The sequence below is a fragment of the Lissotriton vulgaris genome, chromosome 12, assembly GCF_964263255.1.
Source record: "Lissotriton vulgaris chromosome 12, aLisVul1.2, whole genome shotgun sequence".
Lineage (NCBI taxonomy): Eukaryota > Metazoa > Chordata > Amphibia > Caudata > Salamandridae > Lissotriton > Lissotriton vulgaris.
Genome location: NC_141700.1, coordinates 599772175 through 599793124, shown reverse-complemented (window position 1 = coordinate 599793124; position 20950 = coordinate 599772175). Strand labels below are relative to the sequence as shown.

The 20950-nt window shown below is 46.5% G+C and overlaps 1 protein-coding gene across 2 annotated transcripts in view; it reads left to right on the top strand.

The window, feature by feature from the left end:
• The first annotated feature begins 5920 nt into the window (after window positions 1-5920).
• DPY19L3 (dpy-19 like C-mannosyltransferase 3) overlaps window positions 5921-20950 on the top strand; it is a 472263-nt gene continuing 457233 nt past the window's right edge. The window contains exon 1 of one of the 2 annotated variants that reach the window (XM_086945460.1): window positions 5921-6218. The gene's annotated coding sequence lies outside the window, so the exon portion shown is untranslated. The remainder of the gene's footprint in view (window positions 6219-20950) is intronic. The other variant, XM_086945459.1, reaches the window with a different exon arrangement.

Genomic DNA, 20950 nt, shown 5'->3' with positions numbered 1-20950 from the left:
CAGCTGGTTTTGAAGATGGTGTGTGTTGGACTTGGCCCTTCTGGCAGGTTCACCGCTGAACTTTTTGCCTGGTATTATTAAATAATGATAGTGATTTTTGTTTTCTGCGCACTTTCACTGTGTCCCAGTGGAAAGTGCGTGCGCACTCTGAGTGCATGTGGTGAGATAGGTGCCCTCCCATAGGAATGCATGGGGAATGTATGTGTCCCTGGTAGTTCCTGATGCGTGGGGTGTGCAGGCTCGAGTCTGGTATGTGCGGACTCGTGTGATTGAATGCTGCGCAATGATGTGTGCAGCGTGTTTGTGTCTAATATGGAAGTGCCTTTTCTAGAAGTGGGCCTGACTGTGCAGTGAATGTGCTGGCTTGTGATTGGCTGAAGCTGGCTGGTGTGCCAGGCTCCATGAGTCATGAGGAGTCATGGTGAGTGTTAAGATTAGCATGTGTGATGTGCGGGAGTGGTGCACCTGGGACCTGAATAGGGCTGGGCTTTCCCCACACAATGCTGGCTCTGCCCCCTGTGGTGCGACTGATGACCCTAGCCTGCCTGGTGAATGGAAAGGGTGGCTGAGGAAAACAAGGTATTCCAAAACCAGCTGCGACTGGTTTTTCCCCCACCCTGCACTCTGAGACAAAGGAATTCACTGTATAAAAAGGGGCTGTGTCCCCTTACAAAATGTTCTTGTTTCTGACTGGAATCTACCAGGGGCGTGCTGCTGCTTGGGCCCAGGGGAAGGCTTGCCTCCCTGGGCCCTGCCCAGCCCCTGAATGCCTTGAATTGCTGGAGGAATTTCCTTTTCTGGGAGCTGCTGTGCTCCACCTTTTATCCTGGACCTCTGGGACCCATTTTGTCCTTTTTGGAAGTTGCCAAGGCTTGTTGTAGCCTTCCTGCGCTTCATTGTGGGGATTGGGCGCTTTGTTTTGACCTCCCTGGGAAAGGGAGAGCTTGGGGGCTGAGCAGCGCGGCGCTGCAGCCCTTCCCGAGGGGATCCCCCTTGTAGGGATTCCACCCTCCTCTTTTTGTGCCCTCGCAGGTGCCCACCCTGCATTCTGCCAGTCTGTCTGCTTTGTTATTTACGGGTGCCACCCCGTTTATATGCCCCTTAGCGAGTGCCCACCTCGCTTCTACGTTTTAATTGCTTATAGAGGGAGCCTACCCTCGTTCTGCCCCCGAAGAATCACCGCCTTGGCCCTCGCGCCGCAGAACAGGAAGGCAGGCATTGTAGTGCCTGACGCGGGGCGGGACTTCCGGTTTTGGAAGGAAGTCCCGCCCGCTACTGCGCTGGGATTGGCCGGCGCCTGGCCAAAGGAAAAGAGAGCTGTCCCGGAGCCACGGAGGCTCCACACCCTGAGTCCCGGTCCCGAGATGGGGGACCGGGTGAAGACTGAGCAAAGCGGGCGCCTTGGGAAGGCGGGGCTCCCATGAGGAGGGAGAGCCCCGCCAAGCACTACCGCCGCCAGGAGGAGTCCCCGCCAGGAAGCCCATCCCGGTAAGTGAGAGGGCTGGGGGGGCTCCGTGCCGGCGAGTGATGGTGCCTGAAGGCACAGTGGTGCGTCCCCAGTTAGAGCGACCCCGTCTTGCAGAGGGCCGCTCCCGTAGGGACCATAGATGTTTAAGGGGCCAGAGAGGCCCAGGTCTCCCCCCGGGTGATCCAGAGTTAGGGCGGCCCCGGATGGCAGCGGGCCACCCCACTGTTGAACCGAGCCATGTGTGGCTCCAGCCAAGGTGAGTATGTTCGTGAGGACCCCAGTGGGGAGTCCTGAGTGCCAGGGGGGCCCGTGTTACCGCCCCGGAGGGCCCCCGTGATTTCCAGAGCCTAGAGGGCTCTTAGGGGGCACATTTGTTTTACGAGCCCAGAGGGCTCCCAAAAATGCACATATTTTGATTCAGAGCCTAGAGGGCTCCCAAAGTGCACCAGTAATTTCTAGTGCCAGATGGCTCCAACCCATGCATACAATGATGGTCCCAGAGCCTAGAGAGCTCCAGCAGTTGGTGCAGTTTTGTTTCAAAGGGCCAGTGAGGGCCCTGTTGCAGTTTTACTGAGTCACAGCTGCCCAGCAATTAGTAGGCAGCTGCACCGTTTAGGTTTTGCTTTCTAGGACATGTACTTTGGACTTAGGAGTGAGACGCACTAATTCATCCCTTCTTGGCCTTCCCCAGCTGTGCAGCACTTAGTGCCAGCTGCAGTGTTTAGGTCCTGTTCTGTCCCTGTACTCAGCTGCCCAGCAAGTAGGTGGCAGCTGCTACGTTTAGGTTTTGGCGCAGTGGCGCAACCTGGACTTTGATGTAAGTTCTGTGCTAATGTGATTTCTGTGCATTGTTCTTTGCTGCACCTCTGAATGTGTTTTTGATGCGTCATGTGCCTTGTTCTTACACCGCTGAATGTATGTTTATGCATCATGTGTTTTCCTTCCCTACACCTCTGAATGTTCTGATGCATCATGTGTAATATTCATATGTCTTTACCCCTAAATGTATGGTGATACTTAGGTGGTTGTTTTCTCCTAGTACAGGTGTTCCTAGTGAGGCCCTGGTTCCCTGCGTAATATTCTCCTAAGGTGGTTAGGGTTGCGTAGGTGGTACGTACCTCGTACCAGTAGTTACTGGTTGTGTGTTCTATTTGCTATTTGGTGCTACAGTGATTTTATATTCTAAGTGCTAATTTTAACGAGTATCCTAGTTCTAAAAGTGCATATTCCTGACAGTGGTCCTTGTGGCCCTGTCCTTGACATATCCCCTGTAAATTCTGCCCGTGCCTGTTGGCACATTGTAAAGTGTGTGTTTCTATCTAATGTGTTTTGCAATACAAAGGCTATTTTTACATATACCTTGTGTGGAGTTCCTTTTGTGGGGGGCCTGGGATGTTGTTGCTGGTGGGTGCGTGCGCAAATACTTAACTTACATTGCCTCCGGGGTAAGCCTTACTGCTTGTGTCACGCTACCAAGGGGGTGAGCAGGGGTTATCTTAACGTGTAACCTCCTTGCCCTGACTAGAGTGGCGATTTCTGCCTGGCTTTGGTGCCAACCTCAGCCAGCCAGGAATCCCATTTCTAACAGTGCGGACCAGCTAGGAAAGCGAATGGAGTTCCATCAGGATGTAGGTGCAGACTTCTGATTTTTATAGAAAAATTATGCAACAATGTTAGCTTCCTCCCATATAAAACCTCCTTCACTCCAATGTATGTTCATGAGAAACTACCCCCCCCCCGCCCCCCCACTCCCAAGCACTGAGATGCAGGGCAGATGTAAGAAAAACAGACCAGCCTTTAAATCTAGAAAGGCTGTTCTTCATAAAAAGAGCGTAAGATCAATAGTTAGTTTGTCCCACCTTATGTTCAGCACCCAATTCCAAAACGGGCACTCAGATCCTACATCCTCTCTGTCATGCAAGAGCTTTATACTACTAGAAATGCAAACTTACCCAATGTTTTACTGCTTGGATGATGTATTTGTGCCAAGACAGGTAAATTACACGGATCATAAAATCTGGAATGTATTTCCCAGTGAAATATGAACTTAACCAAGAAATGCTAAATGAAACTGCATCACAAGTATCCTAGGGTTGTCTAAACTATTTTTACAATATTTTAATGCATGTAGAACAAAACTGCAATGTTAAAAAAGATAACACATTTTAGATTTTATTTAAGTACTATATTCTGGCCCTTCCAATACTTCAAAACATGCACAAAAACCCTGTTTTTTTCACTAAGAACAGTGGCAGCCCTAATACTACCTTTTAAAACTTGCAAAGAGAACCAATTTGAAGACAAATACTGGTGTGTTAAACTCGCAATTTTAATACAATGAAGTGGTATTTAAAAAGAGTAGTTTTGTGTGCTAAGCAGAGGCGGCTACCTACAGAAGAGGATACTTTAGGCACACAATTCATTTCCTCTCTTGGTTCCTTTATTTTTTGCCTCCATTCATATAATTGCAAGAAAGCAAAATTATATTTATCTTTAAGTTGAATGCAGAAACCGATATAGAAATATTTTTGAAAAATGTATATTGTGCCTGCAACTTCTGTTTTCCTAACAACTAAATGAAAATATTGCATATGTAAGCGGTCACATAGTTTGTGCTTTGATAAAATTAGATTTCTCACGTTTTTCAGGTACATGTTTGAGTAACTGATCCATTCCTGGTTTTTGATATGCATTATTTGACTTGTAGTTGTGATTGTATAATGTAAAATACACAGTTCTGGAATTGGAAAATAATTCACTGCTGGAACCCCTAAATAGGGAGTCACGGTAAAGGGGGTGGAGTCACGAGGGTCAGCGCTTGAAAAGCAGAGTCTGACAAAGAACTACTGCATTTATTTAAAAAAAGATGGTGCAAAGACAGTGGCAAAAAGGACAAATGTGTTCTAGTTTAGGTAATTGGTCACAAAGAGGCTGCATTTGAAATATCTTGTAGATTTAAGACACCTGGAGACGAGATGCTGGTGTGCCCAACAATTTTGAGGATATGTTAAATGTTGTATACTTGTAAAGCACACAGCTGCCCCAGCAAAGGGGCATCGCGGCGCTGTATACCGCTGGGGAACCCATCCTGGCTTTCCCTGTGAGATGGGACCTCCTGGGCCTCTCCAAGGTGAAGACAAGCATCCCCGGCGCTGATGGGGCCGTTAGTAGAGATTAAGCAAGCTATTGCCCAGAGTTGCTGGAGTAGGCACCGAGGCGAGAATGATCGAGTCCGCTGACCATGGCCCAAGACGCTGCCGCGTCGGGAATCGAACCCTGGTCCCGGGCCGATTTCTGCTTCTGGGTCTGCTGCCTCTAACCAGTGAGCCACACCACTCCACTAGATAATGTCTACAAGTATGGATGATATATATATATGATTCCTACACCTCAGAACACGAATTGTCGTATGAAACATCTCCTGTACATTTATTTACACATTTGTATAATTTATTGTTTCTGTGTATGATGCATGTTTAACATCCTATACTGGGATGAGAATCGCTATAAAAGAATTAAATAAAAAATAAATTAGTAGGTGCCATTTAAATGATTATTTCTGTAATAGCTAATGCACACACATAAATCTTGCAATCTTATAGTTCATGCATATTTCCTACATGGGGTGTTGAACAAAGTACAAAACCTGCCTCCAAGTCATAGTTTTGCTAAAGTACTTGTGAAGTGATAAGCTGTGTGCCTTTGTTTCCATCCATTACATTGGGATATAGGTGTTGGGCTCTAACTGGCTTCCAACCCGGTGGTAGTCGAAAAACGGACAGGCTGATGACCCCTTATTTCAAGCCTTTGATTTGTGCCTGGCTGGAAGGGGAAAAAAAGAAAGCCCGGAAGGGGAAAAATAGAAAGCCCCTTCACCGCCTGCAGGTTGATACTCTGAACGGAAAATGACACCTGGACAAATTCAGCATAATTCCTTCGGTCAGCCTGATCCCAGATCCAGCCCAGAAACAACTGCAGGAACCGGGATCTGAAGGGTCCCCTTACTGTCCAGCACTGGATTTATAGAACTACAAGCCTCAGAATCCAAAGCAAAAACCTAGATAGGATGAGATACTCATGAATAAAGCTGGAAAATGTCAGAGTTCTGTAACTTTTAAGTCTACTTGTGGATCTCAAAGTTCAATTAATTATTAATTTTGCGGACCATTGGCTGAAAACTGTTTAACAACATTTTTTTAAAAATAAATATGTAGCTACCCAATGTTATATTAAAAGAGAAACTAACATAGTCAAGATTTGCTAACTATTTTATAGACTACAAAGACTTTACATGTTTGAATACAATAGAAAATGTTATTGAGGGTCTTAGCCTAGGGCAGGTGCTCACTCTGACATAGAAAGCATTCAGATAACTGCTTTTTCCAGCATCATAGAGGTCTTGAATTGGGTCATTCCGAAAGTATCGTTGCTCTCTTGTTGTTTCCTTCAACTGTTGGAAGAGTCACCATCCCAAGATGGCCGAAGAGCTGCGGCAGTACATTGTGTTTATGCTTGTCCTCTTTCTATGTCTTCCTGCAAGAATGTCCTGCCTGTGCCTCGGCAGTGGGGTTTGAGTGCGTTTCTTCACAGGTTGGAAGGGAACAGTAGCTGCTCCGGGAGCCGCACCGATGCAAGGCTGGTGCTGTGGCCGCGGGAGAAGGGTAGGAGGAAGGGCGACTCTTCCCCCTCCGTATTTTCTTCGGGAGAGGCGGCCGTGATTTCTCGCCTCTCATCAACCTCGGTGGTTGGGGTGAGTGCCGCACTTTGTTGGAAAGGTGGGGGGCCTTTTGAAGCCTGTGGGATCTTTAGATATATGTCACAGGGGTGGAGGATGGGGGCTTGTGAGAAATAAATAAACCGTAAGAAAAGCAGCGCACAGCATCGGGCAGAGGGTATAATGGATTTCTTTAGCCATTGGTACTTCTTTCAAAAAGAAGCAGCCTCTAACCCAGTATTTCAAATGTGTGCTCGCTGCAAGCAGCTGACAGGTGCTCACACTGACTTAGAAGTTTATGGCATCCTTTTTTCTTTGAGCTTAAACCCATTCTTTATAGAAACGGAATGATGCTTAGTGCGAGCAGCGATAACACTGATAGGGTAATAAAGATGCTGTTTTTTTTTACACCACCTGTGGTGCACGCACAGTAGTAAGGAGATATTGTTAATGAGCAGATGTGGATTAACATGGGAGTGAGAGCAAAGATGAGGACCGAGGGAATTGGGTTAGATTGCGAGGAGAGATGGGTGATGGGGAGTCAGTGGGAATGAACAAAAGAGCATGAGGAGAAATGCTACACATTGGGAGGGAGACTATTTAAACAAATGTAACTTTACGCAGATTTTATTTATTTTATTTTAAAAGTTTTATATAGCGCTAGCTTAACCCGTAGGTATCGGAGCGCTTTACATACACACTGTAAAAACAGAAGGAAATTGCATTTGAATGTAGTGTACTTGAAGGACAACCTAGCCGCCCATCATCAAAGCATGAAAAGTACTTGAAAGGCAGTGGTTAACAAGCATTTACAATGCAATGGTCTCGGCATTATTAAAGGTAGAGCTATTGGCATTGCTCATGACATTTTTTTAATTTTGTTAATTTATTAAAAACATAAATAAATAGTATTGTCATTTACAATGGCAATAGGTGAGCATTAGAGAGTAGTAGAGAGTATTTGCGGACACAGAGACACACACACTCACAGACAGAGCCACGCACACACACAGACAGAGCCACGCACACACACAGATGATATCAACGACCACCTGATAGAGTTTCTAGTTCTATGCTCCAAAAACACCAAATAAACAGAGAGAAAAACATATCATAATTAGAAATATTTCATTATATTATCATATCAACAACAGAGGGCGTAACTGGCGAAGAGGCTCCAAACACCGATTTGTGTCTCTCACATCACCCACCTGCATCCCCGGCTCAAATTAATCGTCTGATATGCGCAACAACAAAAATTCAGGGAAGAGCAGGCTTCACCCAGTTCCCCAGTTGAGTCTGTAGTCATAAAACACAATAGAATATTGTAATAGCAAAGTTAGGAGGCCGTTTAGCAAAATAACATAAAAAAAATGCAGAACCCCGCAATTGAGAAAACCAGTCTTCACACACCCTTGTATGCGAAAAGCAATAAGAGAGCAAAGTTCTTGATTGTGATGCATCTTTACTCCTCAACCATTGTAAAAATTTCAATTTATCCAATGACCTCTAATGGCGAATTCAGATGTGAACAAAAAATGCCTCTTTCAAAAACAGACATTTGAGAGCTATAAGCAGATCTTTTGCCAAAATGACCTGGAATCAGCGCTGATCATTCCAACCAGCTCCATGTCATGTAACGCTCTCCACTTCTTTCAACGGCTAATTATGAAGAGTCTATATTATATGGAAAGTATCCCTCCTACATTAGCAAAGGGGCGCACAGGACAGCTAAATGGCTATTCAGGGCATCACCAGAATACCCACAGAAGCATCAGCATCATTATTGTCACCTTACCTAGAGTGAAAAAAAATACTCACACCACCCTAGTAGGTACAAGGACCATGTGCTTCCAGAAACTCTTAATATGAAGAATTCTACATTACCAGCCCACGACTCTCGAATATACAATTTTCAGGGATGCCCTGTTTACCCAGATAGTGAAATACTTTGAGCACAATGAGGGTTCAACTGACTTGTTGGTGGAATGAGAAGCCTTTATGGTGATTATTAGAGAATCCTGCATTTGCTCAGTCTAAGGCGAATGCAGAGGCCTCCATGAGAGGCTTACACAGGTGGAGCAGGACTATATTGTGGAGGAATGCCTGGTGGTGGATGAACAGACATGGTTGTCTCACCCAGTATGGATACGAGAAGACATAGCCAAACTACTGGAAAGAATGCGCTGTTAGGATTATCTGTCCCGTCACCGCATCCCATTCTGAGTGTGACAGGTCAGGTCGCCTACTGGCCCGGCTGATTAGAAATGACTCCTAGCAGCCTCTCTTGACATGTATCTGACAGCCAGAAGACACCCTGCACTTCTCACAGATCGATAAAACACGAGACCTTTGTGTCCTTATACACATTGTTGCATCCCCATCCCCAGGGGTCTCGGAGATAGCAGCCCAGTCATTTCTAGACCAGACCCTCCCTCCCTGTTTTAACTGCGCTGGAGCTGGCAAATGGATGCCAATTTCAATCGAGGACATTCAGTCTGCCATCACCCCCATGTCCACTGGGAAAACTCTGGGAACTGAAGGAGCCACAGAAGAATTTTACAGAATGTATGTGACATCCCTTGTGCCACAATTAGTAGGGGGGAGGGGGACTCTTTGAACCCAATGGGCGTTTCCCGCCTGTCATAAAAATTATCCTACTAAATAGGTGATGAAATGTATGTTTCTTCTATGTCCAAAACTTAACTTGAAAAAATAATAAAGAACTCTACAGTAGGGCTGATCGCGTTCTGTGGAAGCGGACTTGAAGGTTCCAAGCATTACACAGCACATTCCTCAAACTACGATCCAAGCAGACTTTTATTAAAAACAAGGTTTGCCGACAGCTACAAATCAATCCCCAGGCACAGTAGTGCCGAAATCGCCCGCTTCACGAGCATATTTAGCTGCACAGCACCCCCCCTCCACCCCCCCCCGGACTGCAGCGTCCCATCAGAGCCGGGTCGGATCCCGCAGAGCCGATATCACTTTCCAAAGAGGCAGACGCTTCCAGAAACCAAAAGCAGGTTCGCGAGCCCCCAGGCGGCAGCGCTTAGACGCTTGTTCACCGAGCAGATGGTGCTGCTGTGATCGCGGGAGATAACCAGGTTGGTGGGGGTAGTAAGTAACACTGCCAGCTAGCCTTGGGAAACAAGCACTGGCAAAGCCAAAGGGTCTGCCCCCTAGCAAGATGGTAAAGTGTGTTTTTTCTCCCTGCCAGTATGGTCCTCGTAAATAAAAATGTTTGGGGGAAAAAACTTGACGACCATGTACTTGCAATGAACATGTTAAATTAAAAAAATGTAGCCATGGTGTATAATTTTAAGAAAACACTACGGGTGCTTTCAGCGCGTAGGGGTACTTTACTTATAACAGGTGTATATACCTTTTTCACTTTTAATGTAAGTCACAGGGAAAAAGCATTTACGGGCGTCAAGAAAATATATTAACAGCCAATTTCTGTGACCTGAAGACAAATAACAGACACACAAGAATCAGAGTGGCCTCACGGCCAGAGCTGCCTCCTTTGGAGAGGGGGAAATAGGTTCGAGCCTCGGCGTCGGCTCCGCTTCCTGCGATCCTGGGCAAATCCTTAATCTCCCCGTGCCTACCAAAAATAAATGTGTCCTTGTGTACGTGACTGATGTTCATGTAAAGCGCTCCGATGCCTTAGGGTCGAGTTTCCGCTATATAAATGTGCAAAAATATAAGTGCCATGGCAAAGAAAATTATTGCTGGCTCCCTCTGACTGAAGAGGTCAGATGTGTAATCTAATCATGGTAATGGTGTCACTACCAGTGCAAGAGAGCTAACTTCTGAGCGAGCTGACCAACCTCCAGGCTGTACTTATTGGTACCGAGGCAAGTGCAGTGGCGTACGCCTCCGGCGAACTCCTGCCCGATCCTTGACACCATGATACGGGTGTCATATCCAAACGAGGAAAGCGAGAGCAGCCTACCGGAGAGCTGCCAAGAAGCCCAGTAATTGTCTGCCTCCGCCTAACTCCCAGGCCATTGCGAGCTCTGTTGCAGTAATGCAGCAGCAGGGGCGAGAACTCGGCGACTTCTTGGGGCGACGGTCGTTGTGAAATGGCCTAAAGAAAAGCGCCGCCATTTTCAGATTCGGGGACGTGTTTTTTGCGCTCTGAGTGACAGATGACGTCACAGGGCGAAAGAACGCAAAAAATCACGCCCCCGAATCCGAAAAAGACGGAGCTTCTTTGGAGGGACGGCTCTCTCCTCCAATGGCTGGCCTCCGTTTAGGAAGCCAGCCAATGGAGGAGAGACGAGGACAGAGGCGGGCTTAAGCTGCCACACTAAACAACATTAAATCTCAGACTTCCGGTTCTGCCTTCGGCAGACCAGATATTACCTCGACCTAAAAAGTGCTAATCCAAAGCGAATTCTCTCTGTGATATATACTGTACTGTATAGCGGTGGTGAACCACTGAACGCTTGAGCTATATGTCTGGTTTTTGCTCAGCTCGGAGACTTTTTCAGCACTGAAGCCCAAAATGAGCTGAGCTTTCACGTGGCTTCTGCCTGCCTCCCACGCTCTAATCTTGTGTGCCAAGAATTAAAGGAAAATTATGAACCTTTGTTCCTAAAAAAAGGAGAGAATGAGATGCTGTAGTAGTGGTTCAAATATAATAAAATCCAAGTAATCCAAGAAATAGTGAAGAGGTGTTTAATAGAGCATCCACCTTCTTGAAGATCAGCAGTGTAACTGACAACTGGCTGATCTTCAAGATGTAAGAAAACAAACACATTCAAAGAGAAACAAGCAAAGCATAAAACACTGTACAAGAAACATTCTTCATAGAATGAACCAGGAGAATTCCACAGGGAATTCTCGAGTAATAAACATTCTGACAATAAGATAATACTACTGATGCACATCTAGTTGCTGAATTTGAGCAGTGTGAAACTAGAACACCTGCGATATGCCCTGGCTTCCCTGCTTACTTGTGTGATCTTAGGGAATTATTCTACTTCACAGTCTTATATATTTTTTTCACTACAAAATGTTATTGTCAACAGCCAAAAGACTCCTGATGGGGTGTTACACCAAAGCAGCGATGGGTACATAATACAAATATTGATGTTGACATTTTGTACAAAGCTAAAGAAGGGAGGATCGTGCACATAACAACTTGTTAAAACAACAATTAACTGAAGTGTCATCAATCCACTATAAAGTATAAGGCACATAAGTTCCATCCATACCTGCAGAGTCCACATTACCACAATCTGTAAATCCCACCACATAGCAACTACGTTTAAATCAGACTGTTGTTGGGTCAGGAATCGGCTCTAAGTAGATCCCACGGAAATCTGCTCATCTCTTCCATATTTTTGGATGTTTCCGAAGGCAGCCCCGGGCAGCAAAGATAGGGATCTCTAGCCCCATACAGAAATAGAGGCCCTTTTTTCAAACTCCAAGAGAGGGCGGGGAGGTGTCTTTCCATTTTTTCGAAATGTCTCACTTTGCGAGTGTGAGGCCCATAACAGTAGGTGGCATTTGTCAATATTCCCTCCAAATGTCATCAGTGATGTGTGAGAGAGACAGTCTGGTAGAGTGGAGAATATCCCAACCCAAAACCCACGGCAGACATGTAATAACGCCGTGCCAGAACTTCGAAAGTGATATACATGACCATACTGTGTGGAGGAAAGTACCCTCGGCCGTACGGCACCTAAAGCAAAGCGGAGAGGCAATGAGTCCCGCCCGCCAGAGCTGGTGTCTAGTGTAATACACCCGGTGTAGGTATTTAAACTTTATGAACCGGAGCCGTGTTGCTATTAGCACAGTCTCTTTTTTTATGGTCTGGCTTCACAGCGCAGCTGTGGCTAGACAGTTATGTGAGGAACACTACAGAGGGGCTTTGGCTCTACCCACATGTCTGGAGCCGGGAGTACATGTTTTGATTGGCAGAGGTTGTGTGCTTTTGTTTATTTATCCAGCTGGCTGAGAATGAACTTTTAGGGGCACACATGACATTGGAAAGCTATTAAAGCATGTTAGATAACGTGAATCTTTATGGTGTTTTTCTCAGGCAGCAGCACAGTTGGGAGTTGAGCAGTCATTAACCTACATGGATGTTTAGATGTGGCTTGAACGTTGAACTGTCACTTCATTGTTTAACCTTAACCAATATCATTCTACAGTTCGTTACTTCCACACAAATATATAATAATTCCTGTGCTATTTACTTCTATGCGTTCAGATTACTATTCAGCATTCCTTTAAAGCCAGACCTATTGGCATTTTCATAGCTTGTTCTTAATTTTCACATTTGAGGTCACCTTCAATGTGAGTTCAGAAAATGCACTGTAGAAAATGTCGCTTTTTTTGATTTAATACACTACGTTGCTCCATCTATAATAAGAATCTAGTGGGTGTCTCCGCATCACTGCACTAAAATGCATTGTCACATATATTTAGCTCTTCTTTGTTGCTGGAGGCTCTATAATCACAGTGTAGCGTGTGTAAAGCCAGCGGTAGTTTGGTCGATATTTAAATGTACCCCAGGCTCTGTGAGCTGGGCTCAAAGAAGTGACTGTGGTTGCCATGGAAACCAACATAGCTTTTTGTCCAGGGCGGGTGAACTGTGCGTGAGAATAGCAGTGACACAGGAGAAGCCCTGCTGGTGCCCCTAGACTGCAGCACGGACTCAGCCAGTGCCGCCCAGATTGAGAACTCAACAATGACTGTAAACCAGAGGTCTTCAAACTTTTTTGCTCTGAGCCCCCCTAAGAAAAATGTTTTAATGTCAGGCACCCCCAACTCCAAAACTTTATTGCAAGGATTGCTTGAGTGGGAGGGAAAGGGCTGAGTGTAGGGGGCATGGATTATGAAATCATTTCAGGAGTACTTTTTCTATAGCTCATAAACCACACTAAATATGAGACTTCTAAAACGGCAAATGAATCAAACAAAACCAGTTATTGACCCCAAAATACTGCCCTCTATAATTGATGTTTCATGAGCCCCTCGCACTACTGGTCCTCAACGCAACTAAACTTACTGCATAAAAAATGACTTGAGTCCTGAGTAGCAGGCTATCTCCTCTGCCTCTTATACTACTTCGCCCCCATGCTGGACTATCACTCTAATCTTAAAACAGGATCTTTCAGAAAAAAAGAGCTCCCACATGTTGTCTTGCTTTATCTGCAATGGTGCCCTTGGTCCTAGTGTTAGTAAATTAGCTCCCATTCACCTTTTTTACGGTGAATCAGTCATAATTGTGATGCAGTGGGCCCCTCTGGCCCCAGTGCGGCTGAACTTGCTTCACTAATGTTAGCTACTGCCTTGCAAAGAGGGCAGCCTCATCTGCCGTTTGTTAAAAACATGGACTCCCATCTAGCCACACATCCTTCTCTGCCATCTCTCTGAGGCCAAACAAAGGTGTCTCCACCATATTGATTTTCCCCTCCCGTGGGCTATGGCTCTGAGGCCCAAATCAACACTGACAAGTGTGCAGTGGGCCCTAAAGCTAAGAAGGAAGGATTGTAAACGGACATAATTAAGGTTTAACTGGCTCCTCACATCCCTGGATCCTGGTGCCACTGTACCTGCAGTACCAGTGATTCTTTCTGCACCTTTATGTTTAAAAGCAGCAAGGGTAACCTGGGCTCTGATAAAGCAAGGAAACTGGGCACCCACTCCACTTCATGGTAAGACAGCCATAATTGAGCAGCAGTGGCCACTTACACACCTGTTAGCATTACCTGCTGCACTAATGGATGGCCCTTTTTTATATATAAAAAAGGCTCTCTTCTATCATCCTCTTCCTTGGGGTATCTTTCTGAGGAAGCGGTCTCTGGCCATTTGTAACCATAAAAGTGAAGCCCCACACAGTGCTTTCTCTTCTGGGCCATCTTGTTGACTATATTTATGATTCTCACTCTTTTCCTCTTTTTCCTGGACCATTACTCTGAGGTCCTAGGGGTCAAGAGGACCAGAGCTCTGCATCTGAATGGAACCCTGCTGACTTCCTCCCTGCTACCCCCTGGACTCACTGTTTACAAAACCACTGCCCCTGAATCGTTAGTGATGACTTTGAGGTGCTTGTGCTTGAAAGCAAGGGTGGGGTGGTAGTGCAAATAATTAAAGAAGAAACCAGGCTTTTTTGTGTGAATTTTTATATAGTGGGTATTTGACCCAAAGGTATCAGAGCACTTTACATGAGCCCCAGTTGCATTACAGACGGACACGTTAATTTATTTTCAGGTGCAGGGAGATTAAGTGATTACCCAGAATCACAGGATTCTAGTTCAAAGGGATCAAAACTTACTTAAAACGTGGCTGGTTACATGTGTTCCAGAGCCTCAATGACCTACCTTTACAGTACTCCGGGATGCGTGTAAATGAAGACAGCCAGGAAATGCAGCAAATAAATAAGGCTGCAGTTCCAGGTCATCCTCATTTACATGTAATTGCAGTAATTTGCGTCCCCCTTAGACACCATCCAGGGGGTGGTGGAGGGTGGGCGCCCCGATGTTTGAAGACCGTTGCTGTAAACCCTTAAGCAATCCATGTCAACGATGCAAGTTGAGTCCCTGTTTACATTTCACATTTTATCTGTAGTTTTTTTACTTGCGACATGTGACTTGTGTATAGTGAATTCTATGAAGTGAGTTACCATTAGGTCTTGAAGTAGCTTCAGTTAAGAGGTGAGTGCACATGACTGGGAATGATGGACAGCTTTGACTTTAGGCTGAAGGCAGTGAGAATTTCTCAAAGGGTATGCTGGTGGGTCATAAAGGCTACATGTTCATCCAATCCTTGACTTTGTTGCGTGATTTTCACGCCAGATGTTTACACGGCTCAGCTTGTTCTTTGGCTTTTAACCACTCAGTGCTAAGTACGAGGTGGTCTCATCCTCAGCAGAACCAGCTTTGTTGTGACATAGGTTTGGCTTACAAATTGCTCACCGGCACGGGATTCAGGCAAAATCTCTGGCCCCTGCTTTGTTGTATTTTGGTTTATGCACATTGTTGGCTGCTGCCATTGGGCAGGCTTGAGCTACATATAACATTACCACCATCATGAAGAAACCCTGCTGACTCCCTTTACTGACCTGCACCATCTTCTAAACCAGCAGCATAATTTACAAAGCTATTATGTCCAGCACCACCACTTATATTGAGAACCAGCTCACCATCTGTGGTAGATCTAAGCACACTTGTAGCCAGGATACCAGCAGACTAAGAAGTGTAAAAAGAAAAAAAACAAGACGGCATACCTTTTACTGCTATGCACCCAGGATTGGGAACAACATCCCTTTATCTATCAGGGCCACCTCAAAGCTGCTCCAATTTAGGAAAGAGTTTAAGACTCACCTTTTCAAAGAACACTACATCACGATGTGTTTAAATACCCACAACACAGCTTCCTTTTTAGATCTCGCACCTGCGATACAGGGCGAAAGCCCTGTCGCAGCGAGACCGCAGCCTCAGGAATCGGATCAGGTCGCGCGCGCGTTCACCATCTCCTGTCTCCCTGTAAATTCTCCAACACACACACAGCCACACCTCCCCCTGCTTTCGCACACGCACACACACACAGACACACACGCACACACACAAGCGCACATACACACAAGCGCACACATAGAGAGACACACACCACCCCCCTCGCCGCCGCTGCCGCACACACACGAGCACACAGACACCCCATAGGGCACACACCCGTGAGTATAGTGCATGCCTAGGGCACGCACCGGCCGTGAGTATAGGGCACGCACCGGCCGTGAGTTTAGGGCACGCACAAGCAGCGGAGACGAACACCTGCGCTGGGGTTGGCATACACCAGCTCTGCCGGACCCTGTAGCCCCTGCGATGCATGGAGGCCTTCACATTCCGCAGGGGCCACTTCATTTTCCGTCACCCCATTGCTGAGACTGAAGACAGCCCGAGGCGCGGCCAACTGGGAGCGGAGCCTTGCTCTTAGCATAGGGCAGGCACATCTCCGAGCAGAGGCCCAGTGCCTGCTGTGAGGGCGGCAGCTCTAAGTGCCACAGACACACCAACCAGCTCGGGGTCAGAGGTCAGCCAACCCCGTGCCGGGGGGGCAATCCCTGCTTAGAGTCCGAGTGCAGCAGGCCAACCCTGAGCAGGTGCTGCCCCCTCTTTGCAGCAGGCACCAGCTACGAAAGCAGGCCCAGATGACAGGAACTTCCTCTGAATTTGAAGCAGGCACTACCTGTACCTCCGGGAACGCTTCCAGCTCTGACCCCATGGGCAGTGTGCATCTGTTGTGAGGCTGTGCGTAGCAGGCACCGGGTCTGAGCCTGGGAGTATCAAGAACTAGATCTGTTCATGCCATCTATTCACGCACAATTTCCCCATATCCCCTTTCTCTCCCCAGTAGGCTTGCACAGTTCTCTCTGTGCACCAGTTCCTCCCCTTCTTTATCTCTGTGTGCACAAATTGGCACCCAGAACACATCCTTTTATTTTTAGGTCTCGCGACCTATCAATGCGCGCAAGTGCATTGAGCGGAGCGAGAATTCATGTCTCGAAAATCCTTGTGAAACCAAGGGCTTCTTGCGCTGCGGTTTTCATTGAGTTCACGTGAATCACGTGACCAAACAAGCACGCGCATTCACGGCCGCAGAGCACATCAAAGGGCTTCGCCCAGCGTGCGCTCTGCGGCTTCTCCTCCCCTAATTGAATCATGGCTAGCCGCAGGCCGGCCGTACTTTCAGTTTCCCGGCAACGCTTGTTAATTCACGCCCCCCCACCAGGCTCTCCCGCCCCCATACAGCTTCCCTCCTAATCCGCCTGCCTCCCCTCACTCGGAATCCCGCCCCAGGCTCTCCCGCCCCCATCCGGCTTCCGTCACAAGGCGCATCTGCATACACTCAAACTGCCAATCGAAGTCACTTGCTATCCCTACCTTTTAAAAAAAATTACTTTGTTCTTCATCAAACCACGTCGGATATGCTTGAATCATGGCCGGCCGTACTTTCAGTTTCAACCCGACTAATAAGGCAGACCAAGGCCACAAACACAAGTAATTTGAATAAAAACGGAACCAAACGGAAAGCATAACTTCTCGCCTCGCTACCCCACCAGACATTCGCTGAGGAAATCTTCAAATGCCAGCTCTTCGCTCTGGTGAAGTCACTCTGGCGCAAAATCGATATCTGGATGCTCAGCGAGACCAGCAGAACCCATCACTCGTGTCACGACCTTGTGTCCTGTTGGCGGCAGTTTATTCTATGCATAATGTATGACGCGTGGTAAGTGCGTCAAGGAGACTATCTCCTCTGTACAGGGCTCACAGAAGTGGAATGGATTTGGGAATACAAAGAAGTATCTAAACAGGAACTAAAATGCGGTTTTTATCTGTACTAAGAATGTTTTTGTTCGGGCTGCGTCTTCAGTGTTCCCTGGACTGCCTGCTTTTACTCGCCCAGAAGGGAACCTCCATCTGCCGCCTGACTTATCCTCTGCAGAGGGCATGTGTCAGAGGAGTCTTGGCTCTTGAGAAATGAGGGCGCAGCGATTGCTTTGCGCCTCGCAGCTTTAGAAAATGTAGAGGTGCAGCCCGATGGTAATAAATAAATCCGTGACGCGCTGCTGTGCTCTGCAGCTCCTAGTAATTAACTTCATGTAATCACATAAAAAGGCTGGCTGTCAAGACAGCTGCAATTACCTGCTGCATTGTTATCACATTCCCGCGCGCTCCCTCACCTCAGACAGCATCCGGCATTCATCTGGGGAAGGTGACATGTCTGGGGCTCTCATTCTCAGGGTAATGTGCCCCTCACAACTCAGAATTAGCTATAGTGCAAATGGAAAAAAAGCCAGAAGCAGTTACGTGGAGTTCTCTGCTTTTGGGTTTTCGACGAGCTTTTTTTCACTAAATGTTTAGGATAGATGTAATTTGTGAGAGAGGGATGTTGCATGAAAATCCAGCGACAAAAATATATGTTAACCTAAACCCTGGAGAAGAGTTCAGCTGACCGAAATGATAGGTACTTGATGCAGTTCAGTAATTGCTGTTTAAGTACAGTGAACTATACATATACAGCAAAAAAGGGGGAAATATTACCGATTGTAAGACAGTCTTAACAAAAAACATTAGTCACCAAAGAATTTAAAGGAGTGTTCTGTAGCCTCATGGCCAAACAAGGCATGTGTATGCAATGGCAGTACCAGTCACAATACTGCTCTAATCCACTCACAGTGCACCAGAGACTACCAGGCACTGACAACACCCTCGCATGAGAGCAACCAATGGCAACAAATGGACTATGACTACTCTCACGTACCACTCGTTGAAAAAACAAATCCTCCATGGACTCTGGTTTTATATTTCCTCTGCTCCACTTCCCCATGTCTAACACCCGCCCCAAATGATCCTGTTTCAGCACCAAACATTGACCACTGCTGGTCGACTATACAGAAGTTTTGAACCACATCTAGTGGTGATGCAGCAAGAAAGACATTTCCTGCGCTCTACTCCAGTTCAACCTTGTAGTAGAAATAGGTTCTCGTATAAAATTAGACCTAAACATCCACATTTGTTCGAAAACAAGAGCTTTGGACCCTTGGTTTAACAAACATTGTTCCATGACAACTAGAGTACTTTACCATCAATGACATAGTTACTCGGGTCTCAAAATCATCTATAGACAAGCACTGGCGTTGCCAATAGGTCTCGCAGTAGGAAAGTTGGAGCTATTGGTTTTGTAAATGACAAAGCCCTTTATGTTTTTAAAATGAAAACAAAAATAAAAGGCATTGTTATTTGCAATTGTAATAGCTCCAACTTTCCTACTGCAAGACCTATTGGCAACGCCAGTGCTTGTTTAAGTTTGACACTGCCCTAGCCGCAGTTTTCTCTTGCCTTCAGTGACCTTTTTTGCTGTGCACATTTCTCCAAGTTCACCCAAACTACCCTCCCCCGTGCGCACAATGCTGTTTACCTTCTTCATGTCCTTTCACCACTGTGGACAGGTTCATATACCCCCCCCCCCACTCCATCTAATCACCCTTTTCTCTTTGTTTTTAGCTTTAACCCACCACCCTGCCTCTCAATATAATCGGGTTTACCTTGTCTTTGTCAAATCCCTGTGCACAGTTCTCTCTGCAACCCTGCTGTTTACCTTCTTTAAGCAAATTACTCTTAACATTTTCTTCCCTGGCTCGCTCGCTGCGCAATTCTCTTTTTTCACCAATTGCCCTGCCTGTCTCTTGTTTCTATCGCAGTCGAGTTCTCTGGTTACCTTCTCTTTTCCCTTTTTTTGCATCAGTGTTTTCAGTCCCACTTCCTGTGCTCTCTCTGTAGGCAAAGTTTAAATTTGTTAACCCTTTATCTCCCTTATACATGCCCAGTTCTGTTTCTCGTCTTCAGCCTCCTCTCTGTGCACAGTTCTCACTGCTTCCCTCCGTTCCACAATCTCTCTCTGCAGACTTTCTGATGTTTACTTTCTCATCTTTCCATACATGCACAATTCTCTGTGTATTCTTTATCTTGCTTTAATTTATTCGCTGCTTCCTCTCTTTGCACACTTTTCTGTACTTACCCTCTGTTTAAACCCAACTCTCTGTGCAGTTTGTTTTCTTTCTTTCGCCCCGCCCTCAAACCTCACACTCGCACAGCTTTTAACTGGTCCCAACAAGTGAATTGTTACAGTACTTGGCTGCAACTCTCCAAATAGAGGTGTCCTGAAGGCAGTTAAATACAGCTTTGTTATTCTGCTCATTCAAATAGTGGCCTCTCAGCTGATGCTCCTATTCTGCGGAAGTCAAGCAGAACGGAATATTCGCCCCATATGCATCAGGACTAGCTTGCCTCCTCAGTCAGATGCACTCTGCGTCTTAGCGCTATCATGGACCCTTGACTTGCTTTAACATCTCTCACTCTTTCAAGATGGGACTTTTTTGGACTTCGTGTGAAAGCGCCTCATAACGTGTGCATGATGGTGGTAGGAGGTGTAGTGACCTGACAGATGGGCGACTGGACAGGAGGGGACACTAGGACCCTGTGGGTCATGAGGGAGGTGACCAGGTCACCGGACACCACATCCTGTTAGGGTCAGGAAGGGGACGGACACACAAGGAGGACTGAGCAAGGGGACAGACGTGCTGAGGCTCGCTGCTGCAAACACAATAAAGAATATTGCATACACTCACCTGAGTCCCGTGTGTGGTGTATCAGCAATCCGGCTACAAGGACATGACAACTGGCGACGAAGGGAACCGAGCCGACGTGCAGATCGACGTGTAGATCTTGCCATCAGGAGTAACCAGGTGCCCACCCTGGATAAGCTGGTAAGAGAACAAACGAGTAGCGATATCGGAGCCCACCCGACCGCCTCTGAAGCAAGCAAAGAAAATCTGCGGTAAGCGCGAAGCTTCGAAATTAGACTGAGAGTCTCGGTGGCCATTTTAGATCCAGGTGGCTAGACCAATAGGAGGCAAGAGCGTGGTAGGCGGCCATTTTAGAGTCAGGCGAGAGCGAGATTTCGAGCACGAAATCTCGCGAGAAGAGCGGCGGCCATTTTAAAGAGGACATCAAAAGAAAAGGACATTGGAAACTACAGAGCAGCCATAACAGAGTCAGGCAAAAGAAGAAAAAGAAAGAAAGGTGTTAAAAGAGTGAAATAAGAGCAAGAGAAGCTAAAGAAAGGTGGAGAGAAAAGCAAAAAAAAATGCAGACTCAAGCAGCAATGGAGCAATAAAGCACAGGCAAATGCAATAAAAGAAAAAAAAAAAGGAGAAACAACAAAGAGAAAAGGTCAAAAGAAACAGG